Consider the following 9,991-nt stretch of genomic DNA (forward strand, 5'->3'; position numbering starts at 1 on the left):
AAAATGTGAAAATCGAGAAAAAAACATACTCAAAAACAACATCTTTCATGAAATAATTTCCTTTAAATGTGAACAAACACATAGAATGAAATATTTCAAGAATTCAATATTTTCTAAGAATATGATTAGGAACTGATTCAATTCGGCTTGATGTCAAACATTTTAAAAATTTTTTAGTAAAATCTTTCTTGAGTTTCAGTTTTTTATTTCTATATTTGCAGCGAATGTTTGAACAATATAGATTTCAAATACAGCTGATTTAGAAATTATGCGTTAAATTATTATTAAATATTATTAAATATTATACTATATATATACTATTTATAGCATATATAGTATTATATACTATAGAATATGAACATATTGATATCAGATTTATGCGATAATAATGTAATATAATAACCAAATTCATGCAATAACAAAACAATATATTAATAGTATAGTTTATATAACAAAAACTAATATAATAGTTAAACAATTATTAAAGCAATTCATTGAAAATCGACAAATAATTCAAATGATTTTCCTAAGATTCGATAAAATAGTGATATATAATAAAATTCTTCATAGAAGTATAGGGAAGTATAGGGAATTCACTCTATTTATTTTTTTAGAAAAAAAAGTTTTATTCTTATTAAAATAAATAATAATCAAAAATTATAAAATAACTTTTATTATATAGTCGAAACTCGTTTTTCAAACTCTTTATTAGATTAAATTGTACTTTTTTTTTTAACTTTTCCCTATATAGATAGGAGATTGAAATTTTCTTGTTTTCTTATTGGACGAATGATGCTCCTTCTCGTGGTCGATCGAAAAAATTACATCATAGAAGGAAAAACGGAAGAACACCTAAAAATCTAAGCACGCGAATAAGGAAGAGAGGTAAACACAAAAGTTTTATTTAATAAAAATAAAATTTTATTTAAGAATAAAATGAAATTCAGAAAGTAAAATTAAGAAGAACATAAAAAAAGGAGAGAAAGATAAGAGAAAAAGAGAATAAAAGAAAAAAGATAAAAAAAACCAAAAAGGAGGTTAGATAAAAATAATCAATGATTAAGATTGTTGTGGTTTTATAAAAAAAAAAAAATGTAAAAAAGAAAAGAAGATAAATTAAAAAAAAAAATGATATGGATACAATTACATTATAGAAAAAAAATTAAAGAATTAGAGGTTAAATCAAAGAGATAAAAATCAATCTCAAAAAAGATAGAGTCTAAAAAAAAAAAAAAAAAAAAAAACGAAAAATGGAAAAAGAAACAGATATATTAAAAAGAAAGGTGGATGTAGAAGATTAAAAAAATATATTAAAATTAGGAAAGGAAAAAAAAAGAGATAGAAAAAAAGAAAAAGAAAAAATGGAAATAACTAAAAATAAGAATAATAATTTTGGATAGTAAGAATCTGGAACTGAAAAATATAAGAGAAAATATAAAAGTATATATTAATATTGAGTATTAATGAGAATAAAAGAAATGATAGATAGAATTCTATAGGTGAGAGAAAAAAATAAAATGAATCTAAGAATTAATAGCAAAAAGAATTAGAGGAAAAAAGAAAGAAAGAAAAAATAAACTCCTGTATTTAATTTTTATCTTAATTCAATATTGAGGTCATAATTAAATGTTTATCAATAAGATTTTTCAAAAGATATTATGTTATTCTTAAGGTAATTTATTCTCTCATTTATAAATTATAAATCAATATTTATCTTTAAATAAAAATTAAAATAAACTTCATTTAATTTATTAATTCTCCCAATTAAATTTAATTACCTATTTATTAATTGAAAAAATTAAATAATTAAATAAATTAAATTTTAGAGTCTTATCATCCTATAATTAAATTTTAGAATTTTAATTAAAAATTTAAATTCCTTTAAATTAATTTAGATTCTGTAATTATTTCATTAATTCATTTATATAATTCTATACAATTCAAAAGACAATTTATTACGTTATCTTTATATATATATTCTTGCAGCTATTTAAATTCATGGAACAAATTGACTTACAAAATTATATTCTATAGGACATGTTTTGATAAACAAATGAATAATATATCTACCAAGTTCTAAAAGTATTAAATTATCTAATTTAATGATATAGTAGTTATACATTAAAAATATATTAATTAAATTTTTATTATTAAATTTATAACTTATTCCATAAATTTTTAATGTAAAATTTAATAAAATTATTTTAAATTAATTTTATTAAATAATTTTATATTTAAATAAAATTTATTTTTTAAAAAATTAGATATTAATAAATTCGTTTAATATTTAATCTCTAAATTTATATTAATAATTTTATTTAAACAACAAAAAGATATAAAGATTTATCTCATTTACTTTCATGATTATTAATTATTATTAAAATAATTTTAATTAATCTTGATATATAAGAAGTACAAATTTACCTCTATTTTTTTAAATTTAAACTTATTCATTTATATTACTTTACTTGATGAAATATTTAATTATTTCAAAATAATTAATTTAACCATAATTAATTATAAATTTTTTATTTATTAATTTTTTTTATTTATTATTAATATTTATTTATTAATATATATTATATTTTTTTAATTTATTTATTAATATATATTATAATTTTAAATCCTAATAAAAATATTTATTTTTTAAATAAATAAAATTTTAAATTAATTATTTAATTTTTTGATGAAAAAAAATATTTTTATTGAATTATAATTTTATAAAATTCAAGAACACTTTCCAATATTTTGATTGCATATATGTTACACCTTATTTCAACTTAAATGAAATTGATAGATGGTTTGTACATTTTTTAAAATTATTTTCAAATAAAAATTATTTTAATTTATTTCTAAACCTTCTTTCAAATTTATTTTAAAATTAAATTATTTAAAAATTTAATTCATTGAATTAATCTAATTGAACTAACCTAAGTATACTACATTTTGATTTGATTTAAATTTAATGAAATATTGATAACTTTAAACTATTAAAATTAATAAAACAAAAATACATAAATATAAGTTAAGTATTTCTCTAATTAGAACAAGCAGCTATATTATTTAATTTTATAAATAATGATTTACATTTAACAATTTAATAATTTAATAAATTTTTTAATTTTTCTATAATAGGATATCTAATAATAGTCTTTAATTAAAGTATTTCATTAATTAATTAAATTGATTAATAACTATTAATTTACTACTATTAATTTATAACTATAAATTAATTCAAAATTTCAAAATTAATAAATTTAATTATTAAAAAATATTTTTATATTAATTTATTGAAATAAATTAATTTATAAATTAAGTTTAACCGCTTTTGCTAGTACTTAAATTTATTTTTATTTAATTTAATTTCCAAATTTATTAATTGTTATAGAATTAATTATTAACTAATATTTAAATTTTTAAAATTTATTTTTTTTTATATAAATCACTATTCAATTATTTTAAATTCAATTATTTTAAAAACTATAATAAAATTTTATATTGTTTTAAACAAGTGGTAATAAATTTAGTTTAAAAACTAATTTTAAAACAATAATTAACGAATAAAATAAATTTATTATTATTTATTATTTTTTATTTAATTTATTTTTTATTAGTGTAAACTCTATATAATTTTTTTTACTATTATATTTGTATAAATATAGTTGAGATATATTTTTTTGATTCAGAATAATAATTTTAATAAAAAAATTTATTTATTATAATTTACATCATCGACTATATATGATATGAATAAATTATGTCATATATATGTTATGATTCTTTATCTATTCCTGAATAAACAAAATGTTTCAAATAATTATAATTAGATTTTATTTTAATTTAAATAACGGAAAATTAATAAGTAATGTTATTAAAAAAAAATTAACAAATTTTTTTACCTTAAATCATTTAAAAAAATTATTGAATGTTATGTTATTAATCCTTATCAGCTGCATCATTTAAAAAAAAAACATACAGATATTTGCAGTATCAGAAAAAATATTTTTTAACATTTTATTCCATTTCATATGATTTTCCTGTACATCATATTTCGTGATGTTAGTGCTAAATAACCTAAATTTTTCAACATGGTATTTCAAAACTTTTTAGAAATATGGCATCATCATAGAAACGAGAAATTTTTTATCATTTGCTTGAAGAATTTTTTGCTTCTCGCAACCATTGATAGTAAAAAAATGAATCCAGGAAATTCTATGTGAAATAGTTTTTGCAATATATTTTATCAGTTTAATGAAGGAAGTGATTATTTTATATAAAAAAATTGTAAGTAGAAATTTCAATTTATTCTCTATAATTTATCTGCAATTGTTTCAATTCGAAGAAACAAGAAAAATTCCAAATCGTTAATTTGACATTCTCTAGTTGGCAAGATGATGACAAAACAATAAAAGTATTTCCACCATCATTGATAATCGAGATTTAGAATATAATAAATGAAAATGTGCAGCCACCCAAAAATTTTTAGAGAAGTCTGTAATCAGTTGACTAATGAATATTTATATGTTGACTATGAATACAATTTATAAGGTGAGTAAAAATCTTTATTTTCCATGACGGATTCAAAAAAAAAAAAAAACTGTTCGATACTTTTCATCGGAAGATGAAATTAATATATTGTAAGCAATGTCAAGAAAAATCTATCTGAAAAAATATTTGTTTAAATATACGAATTCGAATTCTTTTTTTTATTTTCTTAATTACATAAATATAATTTATCAAAGAAAATAATATTTAGTGATTTTATAATGATATGAGAATGAATACATTTACTGTATCTTATATGTATCATAATATTATTTAATTTGGATTGCTGAATCTAAATGAATTTTGAAGAAAATATTTTCTAAATCTTGCTTGTTTGTACAAGAAGTTTAGTGCCAGTTTGTTAGAATGAATCTTGTTTACGGTTGATATTTTTTATTGAGTAATTTTTTCCTTTTGTATGAGAATGCCGTATTATATTTTGTTATTGATTTGACAATTTGGAATGTATCATTGCGATTAATCAACTTTCATAATGGCTTAATTTTTTCTTTTTCCATTTTGAATTTGAATCTAGAAAAGAGAAGTTTGTCGAATAGATTTATAATATTAATAAATTACATAAAATTCGATTGCTTTGCATTGTGCAATCATCATAAAAATCGAACGAAATTAAATCCAATTTCTGGATCCAATCAATTTATTTGATAAGTTCTCGAATCTTATCTTTAAAAAAATTATTGCGAGACAGTCCGCGTGACAATCTAATTGTACGATACTCAAAATACAGTTAATACATTAAAAATATATTTAAAAATACAATATAAATATGAATAAATACGTAACCTTAATGATTATAAGCTATATGAATAAATACATAACCTTAATGATTATAAGCTATATGAAAAGATTATAACTGTCCTATAAAAGTTTAAAATTTGGCATTAAAAAAAATAAAAAAGAAATATCAATCGTTTGAGATAAATAAATAGTAATATTTTAATAAGTATTTTAGTTAAGCAAAATGTTTTAATTCTCTTATGTATTATTTCTTTATTCTTAATTTGAAAATGTAAAAGTGTAAATAATTTAATTATTTTTCTTTTCAATATTTTTACAAACATTGAACAAATATTTATTATTATTATTATTATAAAATTAACAATTATTTATATAATAGGATTTTAAAAAATAAATAAATATAAATGTCACATATAATTTGTATCCATATTAATTTTCATAGTTTTGTTATTTTTAACATTTTTTTAAAAATTATATGATATAATTAAAAATTATAATATAGAAATATTTAAACTTATAATAATTTTTATGATTAAATATATTAATAAACATTCATTATAATAATAATAATAATAATTATAATAATAATCTATTTTTAATATATATATTTTATTCCATAATAACATTTAATTCTCTTTATTACTAATTAAGATTAATATTATTTACTACGTCTAATGAGGAGTTACTTTTTGAGGAAACTAGTCTTTGACTTAGATAAAGCTACATTACATGGAATTAAATTATAATAAAATATTCCAAAATGTAGAACTTATAATGGATCTCATGCTTTGTGTTGCATAAAAACAAATACTATGATGCAGAAGAAGAATATTTCAAGAAGAATCTGATGAAAAATGAAAATTGTGAAGCATATGTAAATTTATTATGGGCAGATTTGTTCAAGTTTTTTCTGTAGAAGAGTTGGAGATAAAGGTCCAAATTATCATATATTTGTTCAATTGTTATTAAATACCACAGTTTCTAATGAAATGACAATATTCATTTTACAATCTACTACATTGTGTTTTGTTGTGAAAGTCATGAAAAAAGTTTGGACCCTAATGTTCTTAAATATCATGTAAATTTTCATAAAATCATAGAATTAAAAATTAAACTATATACTACTAGAAATATAGGAATATATTTTTATAATTGTATATTATATTGCATATAATAAGACAAATATTATAATTGATAACTTTTATGTTATAAAAATTACAACTAGGACCACAATTTTATAGTAATGGATGCGAATAAGAAATTAGAAATTTAAAATCAAATTAAATTAAAAATTAAAAGTTTTTTTTTTAAATTAATAGTTAGAAATGAAATGAAATTAAAAATTATATTGAAATAAAAGTTAAATAATAGATTATTATTATAAATTAAATTAAAATAAAATTAATCGTTGAATGGTAAATCATAATTTAAATACTAAATAAAATTAAATTTAAATGTTAAATTTAATTAAAAATTAAATAACAAGTTAAAATAAAATTAAAAATTACAGAATAAATTAAAATTATATAATATAAATTTTAAAAGTTAATAAATAAAAGTTAATAATAAATAAATAAAAAATTTAAATATAAAATCAAAAATTTATTAATTAAATTAAAAATTAAAGTTAGAAATGAAATAGTATTAAAAGTTAAAAATTAAAACAAATTAAGAATTAAATTTAGGTAAAATTAAAAATTGAACTAGATGTGTCTCTTACAAAAATTTGATTGAGAAAATGATTCTTAAATCATGGTTTTTTTTTTCTGAAGTTGTGATGCGATGTAAAGTAATAATGATTGGATTTGAATGTATCTATTCATCTTATGAAAAATGATATTTTTTATTATAATTCAATTCAATTATTATTAGATTTTTGCTATTAATTTATATTATATAATTTATATTATATAAATATAATTAATATATTACAATAATATATTTATTTAAAAATTAATATATTCTTTGTATTACAAATACAAATTAAATCTGATTTTATTGATTTTTAATTTTTAAATTATATTAAAATATTTTAAATATTATTCATTAATATTAAAAATAATCATAAATTAAAATTGTCAATCGGAAATAATCACAAATATATGATATGATGAAATCAATATTTTAATTTTTGCTATATTAAAGCTCATTGAAACAATTCTTGTAGTATTTCAGTATATAATTTTTATTCAGTTTTATATAATTTTATGCTTTTCTTATGTTTTACTTATTATGTATTTAATTTTTATGAATTTCTTATTTTGTTTTTAAAATTTATTATTAATTATTCATTATTATTATTAATATAGTTATATTTCAATTTTCACGTGACTAAATGAATAAAAAATCATTTCAAACAATCGGGAAATCGCTGAAGTTCAATATTTAGATGAGTCAGTGTGCATGGCATTAGTATATTGTCAAAAATCATAGAGAGGAATTGTGTTACTTCGATATAGTTATATAAATTTAGAAATTTGTAAAATTCGATATTTATTGAATTTAATTTTTAGATTATTAGTTCTTTTTTAATATAATATGTTTATATTAAATCATTTTTTACAAATACTATTTCATTGAAATTAAATTTATTTTCTGTTATCAATAATCTGGATTAAAAACGTTCGAAGTCGGATTTGAATTTAGTTATTGTTTTATTTTAACATTATTCAATGTAAAATTGGTTTTATGGTTCTGATTTCTATTTATATTTGTGCAGACTATCTTTTAATTAAATAATGATGATTAGATAATTAATGGAATGATTTCAAAGGTGTAATAGGTTATGCATTACGACTTTCGTGCAAATATGGTAAAATTTATTGGAATAGAAGACAATAATTATTGTAAGTTTTACTTCTTTTGCTTTTTAATCATATATAAAGTAATTAAGAAATAAAAATTAGAAAAAATTGTTATCAATCATATTTGTACATATTTTCATATTCTCTTTAAATGTGTTTATTTAGCATTCGATTCAAAGCTAAAAATGTTTTTTACAATAATTCTGTCTCTTTAGAGAATAAAATGTTTTTATATTTATTTTGATATTACGTTTAAGATAGAAAATATTTTGTTTTCGGATAATCGATGATTGATTCATGATTGCACGTCGCTCGACATATTTCGATTTGTTGTCGAACTTCAAACATCTTGTGAAAACGAATTTTCAAAAAATTCTTTATGCAATGTGACCTCGAATGTGATGTAAGAACAAAAATATATTTTTAATAAATTATATTTTTTTACTTATCTTTTAATTTTATAATTATGTTTTGGTATAGTTTCATAAAATTATAGACATGTTTCAATATTATATATTATAACATATTACAGATATATATAATAAGAGATAGGATTTCACATTATGTGATTATTATCAAATCTAAATATAGAATTGCATTATCCAAAAGAAACATTATTTCTATAATCTATTGATCCAGATACAAATAGTTATTGATATATAAGAAGTTACTAAAATTGACATATAAAACTTGTAAACATCAATGATATATTTTTGAAATGGATAGAATAAGTTATAAATCATTAATTATTTTTTTTTAGACACAAATTTATAATTATAATAATAAAATTAATTATCAAAAATTATTTTGTAATATTTCAGCCCAAGCTCTTATTGGAATAAAAGAAAATATTGATCCACTAATCCTTGTTGATTTTTAAATCAATTGGTAAGACATTTATTTCTAAAAATTAATTTTAAATATATTTCAAAGTACTAAAAAAAGAATTAGATAGAAAAATTTTAATTAAATAATATAATAAAATTTTAGTAAATATCGTTATTTAATATTTTAAATTAAGAACTTTTAAATCAATATTATTCAATGTATTTTATTTTTTATTTTTTAAAAATTTCATAATCTAATTTAATAGCTTCAATAATTGTAATTAAATTTTTTTTTATTTTTTATATTTTTGTTTATAGAAGAAGAAACATATATAATGATTAGATTTCTAATTTTTTATTACTTTATTTTTCATTATAGGAGGAAGAGGCATAACCTACTAATATCAAATCACCTTTGGGAAAACATGAAAATTTATCAAATATCATTTATTATATTTGAATATATTTAAGTTCTATTAAAAATGTAAATTTTCTGTAATTTTATAATTTTTTGTGCAGAAAATAGAAAAGAATAAACATTGACAATTTTGATATATTTGAATTTTTTTAATAATAAATTTTTTATGCAAATTTTAAGATATATTCTTATGGATAACACTTACACAGATTATGTATAATAAGAAACTACGATATTTTTTCTTTTTTTTTTTTTTTTTTTTTTTATTATTTTGGCAAGAAAAAGAAAGAGAAAAATACAATATAATTCTATAAATATAATATATATATATTATTATAAAATAAATTCTATAAAATTCAATAAAATTCTATAATTCTATAAAATAAAAATAATGTTCAGACGAATGAACACAGCTGTCCAGATGAATATCTGCTGTCCAGACATGGACAAATTTTTATGATGATACTGAAGGGACAATGCAGTTTGTCAGACGACGATTTCTGTAAACGTCAACACCCAAGAGGGAAAACATCGTTTTCGGCATTTACGGAACGACTTAGAAAACAATGAATTTATAAGCATTCTAGCCCGTTAGAGTCATTATAGAGAACTTTCCTTGGGCCGGGGTACAGCTCAAC

At 17.8% G+C, this 9,991-nt stretch overlaps 1 long non-coding RNA gene across 3 annotated transcripts in view; it reads left to right on the forward strand.

Annotated features, from left to right (window-relative positions):
• The window catches only part of LOC147658760 (uncharacterized), a 28,205-nt gene extending 18,714 nt beyond the window's left edge, over positions 1-9,491 (forward strand). The window contains exons 5-9 of one of the 3 annotated variants that reach the window (XR_015292123.1): positions 752-885; positions 4,111-4,284; positions 4,384-4,548; positions 8,930-8,996; positions 9,315-9,491. This is a non-coding gene — a long non-coding RNA (uncharacterized LOC147658760). Of the gene's footprint in view, positions 1-751; positions 886-3,783; positions 4,285-4,383; positions 4,549-8,929; positions 8,997-9,314 lie in introns of those variants that run through there. The other 2 variants (XR_015292120.1, XR_015292114.1) reach the window with 2 other exon arrangements.
• Positions 9,492-9,991: the final 500 nt, after the last annotated feature.

Source organism: Apis florea, unplaced genomic scaffold (assembly GCF_048593485.1).
Source record: "Apis florea isolate Af1SG1 unplaced genomic scaffold, ASM4859348v1 contig_1653_pilon, whole genome shotgun sequence".
NCBI classification, from domain to species: domain Eukaryota; kingdom Metazoa; phylum Arthropoda; class Insecta; order Hymenoptera; family Apidae; genus Apis; species Apis florea.